Source organism: Capricornis sumatraensis, chromosome 17 (assembly GCF_032405125.1).
Source record: "Capricornis sumatraensis isolate serow.1 chromosome 17, serow.2, whole genome shotgun sequence".
NCBI lineage: Eukaryota > Metazoa > Chordata > Mammalia > Artiodactyla > Bovidae > Capricornis > Capricornis sumatraensis.
This window is the reverse complement of record NC_091085.1, coordinates 37,972,530-37,994,355: the sequence shown is the minus strand read 5'-3', so window position 1 is coordinate 37,994,355 and position 21,826 is coordinate 37,972,530.

Genomic DNA, 21,826 nt, shown 5'->3' with positions numbered 1-21,826 from the left:
GCCAAACAGTTCATTAGGTTTTTCTGTAAGACTGTATGAAAAAACTTGAACAAACATTATGGTCAACCTCATACTAACAGAATCTACACTCTCAAAAATGTTAGTTGAATCAAAGAAAAGATTCAGGAAAGATTCCTGATGATTTGTGTCTTTCCCTGAGTCCCTATGCCAATTCTTGTCAGTTTGTGATGACCTGTGTGGATATAGCAATCTTTTGTAAAATATAACACAGTTATTGATAGTTTCAAAGTACACTTACCTGATGTCACACTAAAATGCAGTACATTCCAATTTTTAATACTTTGTTTTTAGAGTAATATATGTGAGCATTTATTATTACTATTATTGCCAGTTTCTTTGTCACATGGGTTGACTCCCACCAGTAGCATATACTGTGGGCTCTCTAGTCAATAGTTTTCTTCTCCTTCTCCTTCTTTGTTGGATCCTGATTTTAATTCTGGTCTTCAACTTTCTCACATTTTATTTGTGGAAATAATGACTGCCTTATGTTAAAGAAGATCATCTCACTCCCCTTGACTTGAGTGAGATTTGAAAAATAGTCCACTGGAAAAATCCCTGTGAAATTCTGTGTTAATAGTAAGCATGGCTACTATTTTACTATTAGGTAAAAGCTAATCCTTTTTCTACTCTGCATTAACAGTATAAAGATGGGCTATTTGGACCTGCTATGGTCTTACTGGGCTTCCCTGGTTCCTCAGACAGTAAAGAATCCACCTGCAATGCAGGAGACCTGGTTGCCATCCCTGGGTTGGGGAGATCCCCTGGAAGAGGGCATGGCAACCCATTCCAGCATTCTTGGCCTGGAGAATCCCCACAGAGGTGCCTGGTGGGCTACAGTCCATGGTTGCAACAGTTGGAACTGACTGAAGCGACTAAGCACAGCACAGCACATTAGCATACCATAATCATGAGGGAATTAATATTATAAGATTTGAGTGACAAGAACCTGAGTTTTCGATGCCATCACAGAAAGACTAGCTTGGAGTTTTATCAAATTTATGTCTTCCTAGAAATAAGACTCCAGTTATTTTATTATGTAATAATATATTCCTTATTATTTAAAATAAGTTGAGATAATGTTTGCTGTTACTTAAAGCTCCCATTAATAATACATTTCATTCACATTGTAATTATATTTTATTTTTCCACTGTTCTTCTATAACAGTAGAAGGGAAAGCCGGATAATCTATTGCAGCTTCTTTGGGTAGATGTTACCAAAAAAATAACAAAAACTAAGGCCCAGATAAATACTGATTTTAAAAAGAAATATCATAACAAATAGGAATCTTTTTTTGTTTTTTTCCTTTTTAATTTGTTTTTTTTATTCAAGGATAATTGCTTTACAGAATTTTGTTATTTTCTGTCAAACTTCAACATGAATCAGCCATAGATATACAAATATCCCCTCCTTTTTGAACCTCCCTCCCACTTCCCTACACTGATACAGAGCCCTTGTTTGAGTTTCCTGAGCCATACAGCAAATTCCCATTGGCTATCTATTTTACATATGGCAATGTAAGTTTCCATGTTACTCTGTCCATACATCTCACCCTCTCCTCCCCTTTCCCCAGGTCCATAAGTCTATTCTCTATGTCTGTTTCTCCATTGCTGCCATGTAAATAAGTTCTTTGGTCCTATTCTTCTAGATTCTGTATATGCATGTTAGAATATGATATTTATCTTTCTCTTTCTGATTCACTTCACTCTGTATAATAGGTTCTAGGTTCATCCACCTCATCAGAACTGACTCAAATTTGTTCCTTTTTATGGCTGAGTAATATTCCATTGTATATATGTACCACAACTTCTTTTTTTTTTTTTTTTGGCAGGGTTTCACCAATAAGTAATTTTAACAGTTCTTAAAATGGGGTACTTACTCTTGAAGAAAAACAGTTCCTCCCAAAGTTTGACTACATGTTAATTATTTTTAGCAACTTCTTTTCCACAAATGGTATTAATGTATAGCATATTAATTGATAATTTTTTCTGCATGCTAAATTGTTATTTATATTACCATCAGCGTCTCTCTTGTATCTTTACATATTCTCTTTTTCAAGCTTCACTTAAAATAACTGGATGAATTTATGCAATTCTTTCAAAAGTAATATTTCACAAATTTTTAAAACCCAGTATCTTTAAAAATCATCAGAAAATAAATGGAATATTAAATATGTCTCCTTTTTTAAAGTTCATCAAATAGAAGCTAAAATTTAATATCTAAACTGCCCTTTAAATGAGTTATTTTATTGCTAATATTTTCAAGTCCACTAAAAATGATATTTCTTCAATTATTCCAAAGATTTAAGATGCACCTCCTCATACCCAAAAGTAACACAGTGCTGTAAATCAACTATAACGCAATTTTGTAATGTACTACATGCAAATTTTATTTTTGTTAGTCTGGCAGTTTGATTAACAAAGAGTAGGATAGGAGGGAAAGTGGAAGACAAGTGAAAATAGCCCTTCAAGGACAAGGAAGATCTTATCTGTATTCAATGTTGCAGAGAAGCCAAAGGATGAGAGGATTAAGAACTGACTATAAACTTCAGTAAATGCTGGGCATTGACGAGTTCAAGAACATTATCTGTGAACTGGGTGGGTGAGCAGAAAGTCCATAAACTCCATGAGAGAATGTGAGTAATTGCTAACTGCAAATACATACTGCCACTTTGTCAAATTTGCTTTAGAAGGGAATGAAGAGATGAGACAATAGCCAGAGGGAAATAAGGGAAGAGCATCAAAGAATGTTGCTTTTTTTTCTTTTTAATTAGAATTCATTATAGTTTCTGTTTGTTTGTCTGTTTTAGGCTGGCTGTAGTAACCAGAAAGAAAAGCAGAAGGAGAGGGAAGAATTGCTTGAATGTGGTCTTTGAATAAACATGGAGGAAAAGATTCAGTGTAAACATACAAATATTGACTTGAATATGGCAAAGAAGCAGAGCACATGGTCACAGATGATGAAACATGGGTGTGGTAAGAAACTGGAAGAGCTCACCTGATTTCCTCTTCTATCTCTGTAAAACTGGAATAAATCAGAAGGTTTGGTCAAAGGGAAAAGTTAGGGAAAAGGCATCCAGGAAAGAAAAGGTCTAGAGAAATACAGCATGATTGCTAGGGAATAGTAAGGAAACATTTGAGTTTAGCATTCATGACAGTTGAATACATAATACTTGAAATGCAAAAGTATAAAAAAGTACAGGTGAAGTAAATAAGGCTAAGAATGTTTCAGCATAACCTATAGTGCATACATGGGTATTAATGTATTTTCTTTTTCTGAAGGAATTAGAATATCATTTTTTAAATACATTTTCTTCAACTTTCTTTTTATAATTTGTTTATTGAAGTATAGTCAATTCATAGTGTTATACCAATCTCTGCTGCACAGCATAATTACTTGATATACACATATCAGCATTTTTTAAATTATTTTTCATTATGGTTTATCCCAGGATATTGACTATAGTTCCCTGTGCTATATTAGTAGAACCATCCTATATAAAATAATTTACACTTGCTTATCCATAGCTCCCAGTTCTTGCCTCCCCCACTCCCTAAACATAAGAAAAATAATTATTCACAAAAGAATAGATTTATTCTTTGTGCAGGCTCATATCATCAATTTAATCCATAAATATGCCAGTCTTTTTCTATTAGCTACTCAACATGCATAATATATTTGACTTTGGAGATTAATGTTTAATCCGTGTCCTTTGTTCTAATCCCATGGATATTCAATTACTACAATTTCAGGCCACAAACTTGTAGGAAAGAAAAAAAACTTATTGAATAAATTTCCATAACTCAACCCAATTTCTTGAGCTCACATTCTACAAGATCATCAAAACTTAAACATCACTCATTTAGGAAACCCTCTCCTAATGCCCCAGGTTTTCATGTAACTTCTTGCGAGATGACTTAATGTCAAGGTATCATATATCATCTAACCATACTGGCGTGGGGGGTATGAGGGGTACCACCATGCCCACCAGTTCCTGGCCATGAGTCAAGGTTGATGTTTAGTCACCTTTAATTTCCAACCACAGAATTCTTTAGGACTGGAGCACTGAGTCACTTCGTGCCCTGCCAAAATGAGATTGCCAAAGGCCTGGGGCAGCGGAGATTGAGGGAAGAGAAGAGTGGGGAGACAGAGGGAAGAGGGCAGGTGGAAGTAAATGCTCTGCATCTCTCTCATTCCATTCTCCTTTCTGAATTGTAAGGAATCTATCTAAACTCAATATTGGAAAGAAATTCTTTTTATGCTTTGTAAAAATTACATGCATTTTTCCTTGTTATGCCTGAACCGATTGTCTTCTCCTCAGTTGCCTTTAGGAGCTAAAATTTTAATACTTAAAAAACAGAAAAGAAGTGAACCTTTTTTTTTTTTTTTCTGATTTCCATGTGACTAATTCTAACATATCCCTTTTCTCAGGCCTAGGGCAAGAACTGTCAAACTTCTATTCATACCATCATATTGTCACCAAACTTTAAACAGCATGGTGTCCAGCTGTTACAGAAAATAGGATGAGAAATGTAGAAGAAAAAAATATCAAGTTTATCTACCTGCCTTATTAATTTCATAATGATGGCACCACATTTGCTAGGCTAGGAGATGAGCAAATGTGTGTGTGCTTAGTCACTCAGTCGTGTCCAATTCTTTGCGACCCCATAGACTGGCTTCCCTCATAGCTCAGTTGGTAAAGAATCCACCTGCAATGCAGGAGACTCTGGTTGGATTCCTGGGTTGGGAAGATCCCGTGGAGAAGGGAAAGGCTACCCCCTCCAGTATTCTGGCCTGGAGAATCCCTTGGATACAGTCCATGGGGTCGTAAAGAGTCCGACATGACTGAATGACTTTCACTTTCACTTCCATAGACTGTAGCACATCAGGCTCCTCTGTCCATGGATTTCCCAGGTAAGAACACTGGAGTGGGTTGCTATTTCTTCCTCCAGAGGATCTCCCTGACCCAGGAATTGAACTCGTGTTTCCTGTGCCTACTTCAGTGGGAGGTAGATTCTTTACCACTGTACCACTTGGGAAACCCCAGAGTCAGAATGCTGGAGTATAAGAAGTAATGACACTGGGGAAGACTTGCCTATGAAAATAGTATGAAGCAGCAAAATGTAGTATATATTTATACTTTCAGCATTTACCACTTCAGAATTATCTTAATTATACTGCTGAAACACCAATAAAAAGAAGTGCTTGTCAAAGAAGCGTTGAAAATATATATTTTCTCTACTTTTTTGAGAACACTTCATTTTATTTTTACATTAGTCTTTTATAAAAGAACATTTTTATTTATAAATACATGTGTATATACACACCTGTACATGTATATTTTTAAATATATATATATGTGTGTGTGTGAGAGAGAGAGAGAAAGCCACTGGGTGGCTCAGTGGTCAAGAATCTGCCTGTAATGCAGGAGACACAGGTTTAATTCCTGGGTCAAGAAGAGCCCCTGGAGGAGGAAATGGCAACCCACTCCAGTATTCTTGCCAGGAAAATCCCATGAAGAGAGGAGTGTGGTAGGCTACAGTCCAATGATTCACAGAGTGGGACACAACTGAGCACACACATGAATATATATATATGTGTGTGTGTGTGTGTGTGTGTGTGTGTGTGTGTGCATATAAATATATGTATGTATATATATATACACACTATTTATTTATTTATATTGTTTAAATCAACCACCTAACCAAAGTTTTCACAATAAAATCAAGTCATAAAAAAACCTTAGTGCTTTCAGAATTTCAATCCCTACTTTTAGTTCCAGCACATCTGCAAGAGTAATAAGTTTCGTGATTTCTTCAAGTCTTGTGGTTAACCTCATCGCATGGAATGAATTGTCTACAATTCCATCCTTCATTAGACACCCTTTCCAATAAACGTGTCAATGAAGTCAGAACCTCGCTGCCCATGGATCAACCAGAGCACTGGCCGCCCACTCTTTATATTTTCATTATATTCCTTAATTATAGAAAAATGCAGTCATTCATCCCCAAGAATTTTAAACTGTTTATGTTGTGCCCTGACCAAGTTAAAAACACCTATAATGTTTTAATTTAACAGGGTAAATATATACATGTAACAAAGTTAGATGCCGTACAACATGGATAAACACAAGTATCTTTGACCTCAAATGAGGCTGAATGATTAAATTTAACCGTTCTTATCTCAAACTGCACAAATATATTCCTTTGAAAGCATTTTAACAATATTTTTAAAGTCTTTATCTCCTAACCATACCCAGCAAATCTATAATCCCCAAAGAGTGCTTAAATTTGAGAGAAAATGAAGGAGGGAGTCACTTCAAAAGTTCTTTTCACAACTTTAATTCTGCATTTTCACTTCCAAGCACATGCAAATGACTCTTCTGCCATTCCCAGTTTCTCCCTTTCGCCTCTTACTCCTCGTGAGTTTGCTTAAAAGGAGATAGTTTGGGCAAAAGCATTCTCCCCTATTATTTTTTAAAATCCACATCTCTACTATTGTGACATAATCAACCATAAAGTTCCCCAAATTAAAAACATAGCATCCCCTAACACTTGGAGAGATTTACCAAAGGCCATTGCTTAGACTCTAGTTGAAGACATTAGTTAGGAGTCATTATCTTGAAACAGCTGCTTGAGATAAACAAATGTATATTCAGCATGTAATTAAAATCACAACAGAATTTGCATCTGAACTGACATAGAAGTCCAAAACTGAACTGAATGCTCTCATAAGTAAGAATTTCATGAGGAGTCAAGGACTGTACTACCCTTCAAAACCTTTATAATAGTTCATAGACCAATGTAAGGACAAAGAAAAAAGTTATAAAAGGTGTTTATACAGTCTGAATATTTGAAATATTTAAATCTCACTTCAAGAAGAGATTATATAGTTCTTCCTCAAAAATATGACAAACTTTTCCAGGTACTTTAAAGAATATTAATAAACAACTCTATCCAATATATATAAATTATATTAAAAGGAAACATATTTTCAAGTTTAAATGATCTATTACTTTGAATAAGTCTATAGATACATGTGCCAGAAATAACTATTAGGATGCCAAATCACATATCAAAATCAGGTGTTTTATTTTTAACTTAATATCTCCTCCTTATTTTTTACTCCCTATATTATTGTGAAATTTATTAGTATGTTTTATAATATTTATGATAATATTCCTGATCATTAAGTGCAAACTTTCCTGAGCTTGTAATAGTGTCCACAACTGTATTTTGATGTGGAACTCAATGAAGAAAAATATGCGTGAGTTTTGGAACGGAAAAATAAAAATATCACTTTATTAGATGGACTACCACACTGCAAGAAGGACTTCTAACAGAAGAAAGCATAATCAAATTGTGTCACAACCTATTCTTATACAGGTTTTTACTTTTTGGAATTGATTCTTACCCTCCTAACCAAAAGAATCCTGGGATTTTCTTTTCTTTTTTTTCTTTTGGCACCAACAGGAGTCTTGGCTAAACAGTACCATAACTCCCTCCTCCTGTTCTGTAAGAATTCTTGTCACTGATATATGAAAGAATCCTTGGATACATTCCTGCTGCTCATATTCTCTTCAGAGTGGGGATTAGGAGTCATCTGCATTGATAACAGATTTATGCATAACATACAACTTTCTTTACTAAGCTTTCTTTTTCTTTATAGATGATGGAAAACTTACATAGTATTCTGGTTAATTATCCTTATGCTCAAGTAAATTCTTTTGCATAACTGCAGTTTGTGCTCAAATAATGCCTCCCTTATGCTGTTGGAACTGCAGTATATAAATAAGCTTTATCTTTAATGCAAATGAATTATAACTAGATTTAGGGAGAATAAAAATGACAATTTTCAGGTACAATGGCTAAAATGTTAGGGTTTCCTTAATGTTCTTTTGGATCACCTAATTTCTCCAAGGGTTTAGTATAAAACCAGTGAAGAAGCAACTTCAGAAAGTTTTGGATTAAAAACTCTAAATCAAGACTGGTTTCATGCCTGTGCCAAGTAAATTATAAGTTCTTAGAGAACTGGAAGAGAATTAGAGAATTGGTTCTATATGACCTTGGTGGGGAGCAGGAGGTAGGGTCTTTGGAAACAAACCCTTTCTATCATGTCTGTGTATACTACCTACGTGCTATGTTAAATGTCATTCCCTTCTTCCTTCTAGCAGTTGAACATTTTCACCCAAGCATTTGTTTATACTGTGAACCTTTCAAAATCAAGAAGAAAATGATCATCAATAGGTTTCATGCCATTAGGATTTCATCAAAGAAGGCAAAGTCACAGATTTCCTGATAGCCATCCCTGATCCAATGAACAGCCATAGTAACTTTTCTGTTCTTTTTAGGACAATCTAAACAGATTTAAGTGCCTCACGTTTATTCAAGTACATGCATAATCTAGCCAGCTGAATCACAAGCTCTTTGAAGTTAGGAAAATTTATCTTATTCATATTTCTATCTTACACATCATTTTTTTTAAACATATTGTACACGATCAACATAGGTTGAATAGTATTTTAAAATCAAATGGGTTTCAATTTTTCATGTAAGCAAAAATGTCTAATACATTCTGATAATCAAAAAGTCTAATGAAAGAAACCAAGAAATCCATCACTACTTAGTGTAAATGCAATTCATAATCCTATACAACTTGAAGAGGAACTTTAAAATGTCATTTTAAGCAATAACTCAAACTTTTATCAGAAACCAACAATGCAGGACAAAATATTTCAAAAGCATACATTTTTCTTCAGTTATCCACATAAATAAGAACACCTATGTCACTTCGACACAGTACACTTTTAAAATTGGCCACAAAATCATGATTTGTCTCCATACAAATAGCTTAAATGTGTTTCCCTCTAACACTGCTACAATTTAGTTTCAGCTCTCCCAGAAAAAAACATAATAAGAGTGTACTCATTGAATGCAGTGCAAATTAAATCCAGAGAAAAGTTACTACAAAGAACATTTCCACACATGCCCTCCATCCCAGGTTCCTAGAAGGTCCTAGGGCATTCAGTACCAAAAGGAAAGAGGCACATCGACAATTTAATTTAAAATCCTTTGGTAATTTGCAATGGAAACTTACAAGAGCTGGATTTAATCTAAACTGTGTTTCAGCTCCACAGTGTAAAACTATAGTTTTCATCATACATTTCAGCCAAGAATTCTGAATATCAATGAGTTTGGGAATTGGGATTGAACCAGAGTAGAAAATACCTTTTTTGTAACCATTTCTGAAATTCCTACTATATTAATAAGTTCTCCTTAGCTTTCCTGTGATTCCTTAAGTGTATGCCTCAAATTCCAAAAAGTACCTTTTTTTTCCCTCTATATTTATGGAGCTCTCAATCAGATAAAAGTTTTAGAGGGCTGCAGCCTTCAAGAGTACTGCTGTCTTCAAGAATTCTGTACTTAAGATGAACCTCCCCATGCTTAACATCTTGGCTAAATTTTTTTCATTCCTGAGAGCCTTCGAGGACTTGTACTTTTCAAGAATTTACCCTGATAGTTACACTGAGTTATCCTTGTATTTCATCCTACGCCAGCTCTTATTACCTTACACAGGCTCTATTAACAGCAGAACTGTTCATGGTGAGAACACACAAGAAGTGAACTCTTGTACAAAAATCAAATCAACTTCTTGAAGCAAAAGGTTACCTAGTGTTTTCTTTTACTTTAGTGACTATACATTTTAGAATAAACAGAAAGTATCTGTCATCAGTATTTAAAATTCCAGTTATGGCATCACACTCAAAGAGATTCAGATTCAGTAAGTTGTAAGGGAGGCCCATGAATTCTTTAATAAAAAGCCCCCTGGATCATCCTGGTTCATGTCAAATATGCACTGGTCATCCTTTGAACCACACGTGGGAAGCACAGCACATGTTTACAACACAAAAACTCACTCTTCATCATTTCACCACTTAAAAAACACAGGTGTTAATATTTCTAAATGGCATCCTTATCTTAGTTCCTTAAGATCTGTAATAGTGTACTATATTGGCTTCAGAAGTTTTGAAGAAATTCAAGTATATTTGAAAAGAAATAGTTCTTTTTAAAATGTTGCATATTAGAAAATATTTTAAACTTAAGACATAATAATGTTTTACTTTTTCATCAACTGCAGCATTTTATAGCAGTAATATCTAAACTGTTATCACAGTTGACCTTTTTTGTGTGGCTTCAACATGACCATTTTCTGAAGATCATACTTGTTTTTTCATCTTGATAGTCCTTAAATGGATTCTATGTAACAATATGCTGTTATCTTTTAGTATATTTCCCACAGAAACATTACAGAATGCATTTCAGTCCCCTTAAATGAGTACATATAAAAAATAATTGCATGTATTGACAGTTTAAACAAACAATGGTAGCGAAACAGAAAGATTAAGGCTTTCAGTCATATGAGGTGAGTCAATTAGCAATTCTGAAACTACTTATCTGTCTGTAAATGGGAAGAGTATGAAACAACAGTAATTGAGCTATAGAAGAGGGAAAAGAGGGTCAGGATACAGAGATTCATTTAAAAGAAGCAATACACCAATGAGGTACCATATTTCCAAATACATAATTGAAGATCAATCTGGATAAAAGACCATAGTCACTTTAACAGTTAGACAAGTGGCTCTAAAACATTTTGGTTTTAGGATTCCACGGAGAGGGCAATGACACCCCACTCCAGTACTCTTGCCTGGAAAATCCCATGGACAGAGGAGCCTGGTGGTCTACAGTTCATGGGGTCGCTAAGAGTCAGACATAACTGAGTGACTTCACTTTCACTTTTCACTTTCATTAATTGGAGAAAGAAATGGCAACCCACTACAATGTTCTTGCCTAGAGAATCCCAGGGACGAGGGAGCCTGCTGGGCTACTGTCTATGGGGTCGCACAGAGTTAGACATGACTGAAGAGACTTAGCAGCAGTAATACTCTTAAAAATGATAGGAGACACTAGAGTTTTTTTGTCATAGTGGAAAGTAAAACTGATGGACTTTTAAAATATTTATTTATTAGTCTAAGTAGGTAAGTGTTAGTAGCTTAGTTGTATGCAACTCTTTGTGACCCCATGCGTTACAGCCCGTCAGGATCCTCTGTCCATGGTATTCTCCAGATAAGAAGACTGGAGTGGCTTGCCAGTCCCTTCTCCAGGGCATCTTCCTGACCCAGGGACTGAACATGGATCTCCTGCATCACAGGCAGATTCTTCACCATCTGAGCCACTAAGCAAGCCTAGTCATTCATTTAAAATTCTCCTCTTCAGGAGGTTGAGTTTAAACCCTATCCCTGGCCCTCAAATACAGGCTGGACCTGGGAATTCTTAGTGAATCACTTTCAAAGAACAGAATACAGAAATGGAAAACAGAAACTTTAGAATTAAAGTTGATGGGCGGGGTCTTAAACAAATGATCAAATGTAACATATCAATTAGTTACATCAACTTCCCAATATGATGTAGGTACATCATAATGAGAACAGTATATTATCTCAGTGCTATCCCTCCACAAAATCCATGACCCTGGTCTAACCATGAAGTTTCCTCACAGAAACTAAAGTTTCCTCAAAGTAAAGAACATTCTGTAATATATTTGAACAGTCTCTTCCAAATTGTCAAGGTCACACACAAAATAAAGACTGAAGAAACTGTCACCAGAATTACAACCTAATGCACTGTGAAATACTGGATTGGATCCTGGAGTACAAGAGACCATTAATGAGGAAACTGGCAAAGTCTGAATAAAGTCTGAACTATAGTAAGCAGTAATGTACCATAACCAACCATGATAAAAATTTTCAGTAAACTAAAAATAAAAACAAAGTTTGACAAAGACTATCTACAGAAACAAACAGACAAAACACCTATGGCTAACATCATACTTAATGGAGAAATTTGAAGCTTTCCCAGTGAGATTGGGTATAATATAAGGTAAGGCTATCCCCTCTCACTACTCCTATTCAATTTAGTACTTGAAGTCCTAACTAAAAAGAAGTAAAGTGTATACATATTGGGAAGGAACATATAAAACTGTCCTCATTCACAGATGACACTATCATCCACATGAAAAATCCAAAAGAATTATTAACAACAACCACTGGGACTAAAAAGTAATTATAGCAAGGTTGCAGGATACAAAATTTATAGAAAATTCAACTTCTTTCCTTTATACTGGCAATGAAAAAGTGGAATTTAAAATTAGAAACACAATATCATTTACATTGGCATCCAAAAACTACAAAATATTTATATAAATTTATGTACAAGATCTAAATAAGAGAAACCGTAATTGTGTAATGAACAAAATCAAAGAACTAAATAAGAAATATTCCAGTTCATAGATTAGAAGACTCACTATTGTCATGGTGTCAGTTACCCAAAGTCTATAAATTAATGCAATCACAATCAAAATTCAAACAAGTTATTTTATGAATATGAACAAGCTTATTTTTAAGTTTTACATAGAGGAACAAGGCTCAGAACAGCCAACATGAGATTAGAGAAGAATGGAATTAAGAGGACTGACATTAACCAACTTTAAGACTTACTCTAGAGATATAGTAGTCACCGAGTGTGGTATTAGTCAAAGAGGAGACAAATAGTTCAGTGGAAGAGAACAGAGAGACTAGAAATACACCCACATAAATATAGCCAACTGATCTTTGACAAAAAAACAAAGAATACAATGGAGCAAAAATAATCTCTTCATTAATGGAGCTGGAACAGCTGGACATGCATATGCAAAAAAAAAAAAAAAAAGAATCTAGGCACAGACCTCATTCTCTTCAGAATAATGAACTCAATATGAATCACAGAACTAAAAGCAAAAGACAGAACCATAAATTCCAAAGTGTAACATAGAAGAAAATCCAGATGACCTTGTGTACAGTGATGCCTCTATAATACACCACAGACATGATCTAAGAAAGAAATGACTGATAAGCTGGAGAACATTAAAATGTAAAACTTCTGTCTTTGAAAGACAATGTCAAGAGAATTAGAAGACAAGACATAACTGTGAGAAAATCTTTGCCAATCATGTATCTTAAGAGGAGTTTCTATCCTACAAGTCAACTACACACACACACACTCACACACACACACACACTCACACACACAAATTTACAATGAAAAAATGACCAAGGACTTTACTAGAAATTTCTCCAAGATGATATACAAATGACCACCAAACATGAAAAGATGCTCAACATCACAATCATCACAGAAATTCAGTATGGTACTACAAATAAAAAAACAAAAACCTTAAACAAGTGTTGGTGAGGATACAAAGACAGTGAAATCATATACCTTTTGGTGGGATTTTAGAATAGTGCAATTACTACAAAGACAGTATTGAGGTTCCTCAAAAAATTAAGAGAACCACCATATGACCCTATAACCCAACTTATTAGTATATCCAAACTAATTGAAAGCAATTTAAGAAAAATCCTGCAACCCAAAAGAATCAAAAGCAGAGTCTGGAAGAGATATATGCACATTCATGTTCATAGCAGCAGTGTTCACAGGAGCCAGGAGGTAGAACGAACCCATATGTCAGTTGATGGATCAATGGATAAACCCTGATATACATAAAACAGAAAATTATTCACCCTAAAAAAGGAAGGAAATCCTGCCACATGTACAATGTGATGAAATCTTGAGGAAATTATGCTAAGTGAAATAAGCCAATAACAATAAGAAAAATACTGTATGATTCTGCTTATATGAAGTATAATTGCAGGCAGACTCTACCATCTGAGCCACCAGGGAAGCTCATGAAGTATCTAAAATAGATGAAATTGGAAGAATAGAAAGTAGAATGGTGGTTATCAGGCACTTCAGAATGGAGAAAGAGACTTGTTTAATGTATAGGGCTTTAGTTTGGAAAATGAAAAGTTTCTAGAGATCGGTGTCAAAACAATGCAAATACACTTAACATTATTGAACTTTAATGTAAAATAGCTAAGTAAATTTTATGTTTTATACTTTTTACTTATAACGCTATCAAAAAGCAACTAATTTATTATTAAAATTAGTCACTTAAACATAACTGGACTCTAAAATAAGGTCAATGAACTTTTTACACTGAAAAAAGCTCACTAGTCTATCATGCAAGTTTTTAAATTTATCTAACTGAAATTAAATATAAAAAGATAATGATAACTTGGAATTTCTACTCCTGACTGAAGAATATGAGAGACATTCCTTGATATTTATATTGGCAAAATTATTAAGGTTACTGGTCCCTTTCTCTACATAACTATAACACAATTTTAATATCATACCAAGAGGTACTCTTTTGTGTGTATGAACTACAATTCTGTGTTAAAGATCAAAGGCCCCTTGTCCTTAAGAAACCCATGACTAATATTCCTGAAACTAACATAACATTGCATGCTAACTACATTCCATTGTCAAACAGAAAAAAGGGAGTATAACACCATACTGCAGGAATTTAAAAAATAAAAATATAAACATGTCAGGAGCTAAATCTATTTAGTAACTCCCAAGTGGAATCAATTTCCTTTTCTTGGCTGTGTTCTAACAGCTGATGATTGTCTCAGCATTACTAAGCAGCATTATGGACCTTGCATACATTCGGTGCTCAGAATAATCTATTTGTACAAGCTGTTTTTATTATAAGTAATAATTCCACTCTTACTTAAGAGAGTAAGATGGTTGCTTTGTTTTTATATAAAAAAGAAAAAACCTTTAAAGAGGAAAAGCTAACTAGACTGGTATAAAGAAAAGGGAATAAATAAACTATAAGTTATACAATTTATGTTATTGTTTGAACGGTAAGAGTTAAGAGAAAAGTGATGTGATTTTGGATAGTTACAAATATGGATCCCCAAATGAGGACAATATTAAGAAAAAAATCAGTTCAGTTCAGTTGCTCAATTGTGTTACTCTTTGTAACCCTATGAATCGCAGCACGCCAGGCCTCCCTGTCCATCACCAACTCCCGGAGTTCACTCAGACTCACGTCCATCGAGTCAGTGATGCCATCCAGCTATCTCATCCTCTGTCGTCCCCTTCTCCTCCTGCCCCCAATCCTTCCCAGCATCAGAATCTTTCCCAACAAGTCAACTCTTCGCATGAGGTGGCCAAAGTACTAGAGTTTCAGCTTCAGCATCATTCCCTCCAAGGAAATCCCAGGGCTGATCTCCTTCAGAATGGACTGGTTGGATCTCCTTGCAGTCCAAGGGACTCTCAAGAGTATTCTCCAACACCACTGTTCAAAAGCATCAATTCTTTGGCACTCAGCTTTCTTCACAGACCAACTCTCACATCCACACATGACCACAGGAAAAACCATAGCCTTGACTAGACAGACTTTTGTTGGCAAAGTAATGTCTCTGCTTTTCAATATACTATCTAGGTTGACCATAACTTTTCTTCCAAGGAGTAAGCGTCTTTTAATTTCATGGCTGCAGTCACCATCTGCAGTGATTTTGGAGCCCCAAAAAATAAAGTCTGACACTGTTTCCACTGTTTCCCCATCTATTTCCCATGAAGTAATGGGACCAGATGCCATGATCTTCGTTTTCTGAATGTTGCGCTTTAAGACAACTTTTCACTCTCCTCTTTCACTTTCCTCAAGAGGCTTTTTAGTTCCTCTTCACTTTCTGCCATAAGGGTGGTGTCATCTGCATATCTGAGGTTATTGATATTTCTCCCGGCAATCTTGATTCCAGCTTGTGCTTCTTCCAGCCCAGCTTTTCTCATGATGTACTCTACACAGAAGTTAAATAAGCAGGGTGACAATATACAGCCTTGACGCACTCCTTTTCCTATTTGTAATTAGTCTGTTGTTCCATGTCCAGTTCTAACTGTTGCTTCCTGACCTGCATATAGGTTTCTCAAGAGGCAGGTAAGGTGCTCTGGTATTCCCCTCTCTTTCAGAATTTTCCACAGCTTATTGTGATCCACACAGTCAAAGGCTTTGGCATAGTCAATAAAGCAGAAATAGATGTTTTTCTCGAACTCTCTTGGAATTCACTAAAAATAATTGGATAAAAATCAATGACATGCAAAGAAACAATAAATGAACACACCAAGGTAGGGGAAAAAATGGCTTAAGAAACTCGTGTATTTTGTTGTGACCAAAAACTAGAGATTGTGTGGCAGAAATGTAAAAGATTACAATGAAAGTATGAAACACATTGTAAACTCTTTTCTTCAAAAAAGTCTGTAGTTTATTTTCCAGCACTGAAACTTCCAAATGTTATTCCATAGATGGACCTTTCACTGTACAAACCCCCAATGTGAATTTCCAAGACATAAATACATAATGGGCTTGTGTAACTCAGTGAAGCTATGAACCGTGCCATGAATGGCCACCCAAGGTGGATGAGTCACAGTGGAGAGTTCTGACAAAACATGGTCCATTGGAGAAAGGAATGACAAATCACTCCAATATTCTTGCCATGAGAACACAGTGAACAGTTTGATAAGGTAAAATGATATAACATTGGAAGATGAGCCCCCCAGGTTGGAAGGTGTCCGATATGCTGTTGGCAAAGACTGGAGGGCAATTACTAATAGCTTCAGAAAGAATGAAGAGGATGGGCCAAAGCAGAAACAATACTCAGTTGTGGATGTGTCTGGTGGTAAAAGTAAAGTCAGATACTGTAAAGAACAATATTGCATAGGAATTTGGAATATTAGGCCTATGAATAAAGGTAAACTGGACGAGGTCAACACAGATATAGGAATCAGAGATGGTGACTGCAGCCATGCAATTAAAAGACGCTTTCTCCTTGGATAAAAGTTATGACCCACCTAGACAGCATATTAAAAAGCAGAGACATTACTTTGCCAACAAAGGTCCACATAGTCAAAGCTATGGTTTTTCCAGTAGTTATGTATGGATGTGAGAGTTGGACTATAAAGAAAGCTGAATGCCAAAGAATTGCTGCTTTTGAACTGTGTTGTTGAAGAAAACCCTTGAGAGTCCTTTGGACAGCAAGGAGATGCAACCAGTCCATCCTAAAGGAAATCAGTCCTGAATATTCATTGGAAGGACTGATTCTGAAGCTGAAACTCCAATATTTTGGCCACATGATGCGAAAAACTGACTCATTTGAAAAGACCCTGGTGCTGGGAAGGATTGAAGGCAGAGGGGATGACAGAGGATGAGATGGTTGGATGACATCACTAACTCAATGGACATGAGTTTGAGTGAACTCCAGGAGTTGGTGATGGACAGGTAAGCCTGGTATGCTGCATTCCATGGGATCACAGAGTCGGACAGGACTGAGCAACTAAACTGAACTGAACTGAATTCAAATTCAAATGAGCATTGTATCTATAACTGTGGGCAAGAATCCCTTAGAAGAAATGGAGGAGTCCTCATCATCAACAAAAGAGTCTGAAATGCAGTTTTGGGTGCAATCTTAAAAAAATGACAGAATGATCTTGGTTCATTTCCAAAGCAAATAATTCATCATCAGAGTAATCCAAGTATATGCCCCAACCACTAATGCCGAAGAAGCTGAAGTTGAACAGTTCTATGAAGACCTATAAGACCTTCTAAGACTAACACCAAAAAAGATATCCTTTTAATCACAGGGGATTGGAATGCAAAAGTAGAAGTCAAGAGATGCCTGGACTAACAGGCAAATTTGGCCTTGGAGTACAAAATGAAGTGGGATAGAGGCTAATAGTGTTTTGTCAAGAAAACACACTGGTCATAGCAAACACCCTTTTCCAGCAACACAAGAGACAACTCTTCACATGGACATCAGCAGATGGTAAATACTGAAACCAGATTGATTATATTCTTTGCAGTCAAAGATGGAGAAGGTCTACACAGTCTGCAAAAACAACGCTTGGAGCTGACTGTGGCTCAGATCATGAACAACTTATTGCAAAACTCATACTTACATTGAAGAAAGTAGGGAAAAACCACTAGACCATTCAGGTATGACCTAAATCAAATCCCTTATAATTACACAGTGGAGGTGATGAATAGATTCAAGGGATGAGATCTGGTAGACAGAGTGCCTGAAGAATTATAGATAGAGGTTCATATATTGTACAGGAGGCAGTGACCAAATCCATCATAAAGAAAAAGAAATGAAAGAAACTGGTTGTCTGAGGAGGTTGACACATAGCAGAGGAAAGAAGAGAAGCAGAGAACAAGGGATAAAGGGAAAGATATACCAAACAGAATGTAGAGTTCCAGAGAATAGCAAGGTGAGATAAGTCATTCTTAAATGCACAATGCAAAGAAGTAGAGCAAAACAATAGGATGGGAAAGACTAGATATTTCTTCCATACAACTGGAGATATCAAAGGAACATTTCATGCAAGAATGGGCACGAGAAAGAACAGAAACAGTAAGGCCCTAACAGAAGCAGAAAAGATAAAAAGAGTGGCAAGAATACACAGAAGAAATATATTAAAAAGGTCTTAATTACCCAGATAACCATGATGATGTGGTCACTCACATAGAATGTGACATCCCAGAGGCTGAAGTCAAGTGGACTTTAGGAATCATTACTATAAACAAGGCTAGTGGAGGTAATAGAATTCCAGCTGAGCTATTTAAAATCCTAAAGATGATGTTGATAAAGTGCTGCACTCAATATGCCAGCAAATTTGGAAAACTCAGCAGTGCCCACAGGACTGGAAAAGGTCAGTTTTCATTCCAATCCCAAAGAAGGGTAGTGCCAAAGAATATAAAAACTATCATACAATTGTGCTTATTTTGCATGCTAGTAAGATTATTATCAAGATCCTTCAAACTAAGCTTCAGTAGTGGGTGAACCGAGAACTTCCAGATGTACAAATTGGGCTTAGAAAAGGCAAAGGAACCAGAGATCATATTGCCAACATATGTGGGAACATAGAAAAAGCAAGGGAATTTGAAAAACGTATCTACTTCTTTCATTGACTACACTAGAGCCTTTGAATGTGTGGATCACAGAAAAACTGTGTATAATTCTGAAAGAGATGGGAGTATCAGACCACCTTACCTGCCTCCTGAGAAACCTGTATGCCAGTCAAGAAGCTACAATTAGAACTGGACATGGAACAATGGATAGATTCAAAATTGGGAAAGGAGTACAACAAGGCTGTATATCATCACCCTGTTTATTTAACTTATATGGAGAGTACATCATGCAGAATGCCAGGTCAGATGAAGCACAAACTGGAATCAAGATTTTGGGGAGAAATATCAATAAACTTAGATATGCAGATGATACCACTTAAATGGCAGAAAGCGAAGAGGAACTAAAGAGCCCTTGATGAGGGTGAAAGAGGAGAGTGAAAAGGCTGGCTTAAAACTCAGCATTCAAAAAATGAAGATCATGGCATCTGGTCCCATCACTTCATGCAGAATAGATATGGAAAAAGTGGAAACAGTGACAGATTTTATTTTCCTGGGCTCTAAAATCACTGCAGACAGTGACTGCAGCCATGAAATTAAAAGATGCTTGTTCCTTGGAAGAAAAGCTATGACAAACCTAGACAGCATATTAAAAAGCAAAGACATCATTTAGCTGACAGGTCTGTGTAGTCAAAGCTATGGTTTTTCCAGTAGCCATTTTTGGATATGAGAGTTGGACCATAAAGGAGGCGGAGTGCTAACAAATTGATGCCTTCAAATTTTTGTGCTGGAGAAGATTCTTGAGAGTCTCTTGGTCTGGAAGGAGATTAATTCAGTCAATCCTAAAGGAAATGAACCCTAAATATTTATTTGAAGGAATGATGCTGAAGCTGAAGCTCCAATACTTTGCCCACCTGATGTGAAGAACCAACTCACTGGGAAAGATCCTGATGCTGGGAAAGATTGAAGGTAAAAGGAGAAGAGAGTGGCAGAGGATTAGATGTTTGGATGGCATCACCTACTCAATGTACATTAGTTTGAGCAAATTCTGGTAGATAATAAAGGACAGGGAAGCCTGGCATCCTGCAGTCCGTAGGGTTGCAGTGTCAGACAGGACTTAATGACTGAACAACAAATATATTACACAGAGTTTTCTAAACTCATTATGTTTAACCCATCTAACATTAGGCAATATCTTCAAATTGATAGTTACATTTTCTGTAGCAGTTTTGCTTTTGAAACTTCCCTGTACACAAAACAGTTGTTGTAGATTACATCTATAAAATCTATGTAGTTGTGTAAAAGGGCTTCCCCAGTGGCTTAGCAGTAAAGAATCACCAATGCAGGAGACCCAGATGTGATCCCTGGCTTGAGAAGATCCCCTGAAGAGGGGAATGGCTCCTCACTCCAGTATTCTTGCCTGGATAATGCTGTGGCCAGAGGAGCCTGGCAGGCTACAGGCCATGGGGTCACAAAAGAGCTGGACATAACTCAGCGACTAAACAAGAGTTGTATAAAACAGAAAGTATACAATATTTGGTCGTGCATTTTTCCTTCCCTTAACACTTATTAATAACTTGCTGAACTAATGTTCCTTGATACAGTTTAGGAAAAAGTACTGTAGGAATTAGTCAGCTCTTTGTTTAGTTTGTTTTTCAACTTTTACCTCCTAAAGCTGACTTAACCATTGTTACATGTTTTTTAGAATTGATGACTTGGGCAGTAATTTAGAATTAAGGACTTTTGGCAGAAAATCATAATCTCTCCAAAGTCTAATATCCTCTTTGGGAAGGTTCAGTTAAGCATCATCTGTTGTTGAAGTATCTCAGAAGGGCTACCATAGTATAGAAATAATACAAAGTAAAAAACCAAATTTCTGGTTTTCATGTCCCACCTCTTACTGGAGGTAATTAATTAATTTCTCCCATGTCCAGTTTTTCTACAAATTCCAGTTTGAATTTTGAAAATTTCAAAATTCACGGATTTTGAAAGTAATGCATGTATGTATATTGGGGGAGGATTAAGGAAAATAATAATTGAGTTATTTGAATTGTATTACTTTTACATTGAAATTAATTACATTCAAGACAAAACTTATTGTATAATATAATAATTCAATTACACAGATTGCATCATAGAATATGTAAGTTGAGAATAGCCCAGAAAATAAGAAGATTCTACCTATTTTCTATTATAAACTCTAAATATATCTCTAACCCTTCCTGCACTGACATGAATAATATGAAACCAAAGTAATGTGAAGAGGAAGGCATTGTGATATGATGGCATCCTTACAGAATTTACTGTCTTATGAAAACAATCACTCTGGGGCTGATTTTGAGTGGTACAGCCAGCATTTATTGTTGGAAATGAGAGTTACTGAATACAAAAATATGGTTGTAGACTTAGGTAATAAGTTTTGTTCATTAAACTGTTTGCCATTAAGATAACAGAATGTTATTTTTTCTTATAAATATCATTTCATCTTAAAACTAATAGTTTATCCTGTGTTGACCTATATTTTACTGCATAATAAAGTCATTAATTTCCACATTTGAACATTTTTAATTGAGTATACAGAGAAACCACAAGAATGGATAATCACCATGGAATGACATATTTTGCTACCAATCATCTTAAAGTCATGTCTGACTTCACCTAAAATCTATTTCAAACGATCTGTGAGGCTACACTCAACAAATTTCTTGTATATTTCACAAAGGAATATTGAAATGTACAGTGATATGGTTCTGGAATATTCTGACGTCAGTTTAGGACTGAATACTACCAGCAGTTTTCCTTCTGCTTACACCCTTCAGAGTATCGAGGCGGGTGAGCATGGCAAATTGCTGGGAAGGCTGACAGAGTCAAAACAGGATCTCTCAAGGTAAGGCCGAAACTAAGGTGTTTGTCAGATGGTTCACTGACAAGACAAACAAAATGTGGGCTAGTGTGTGACATGTT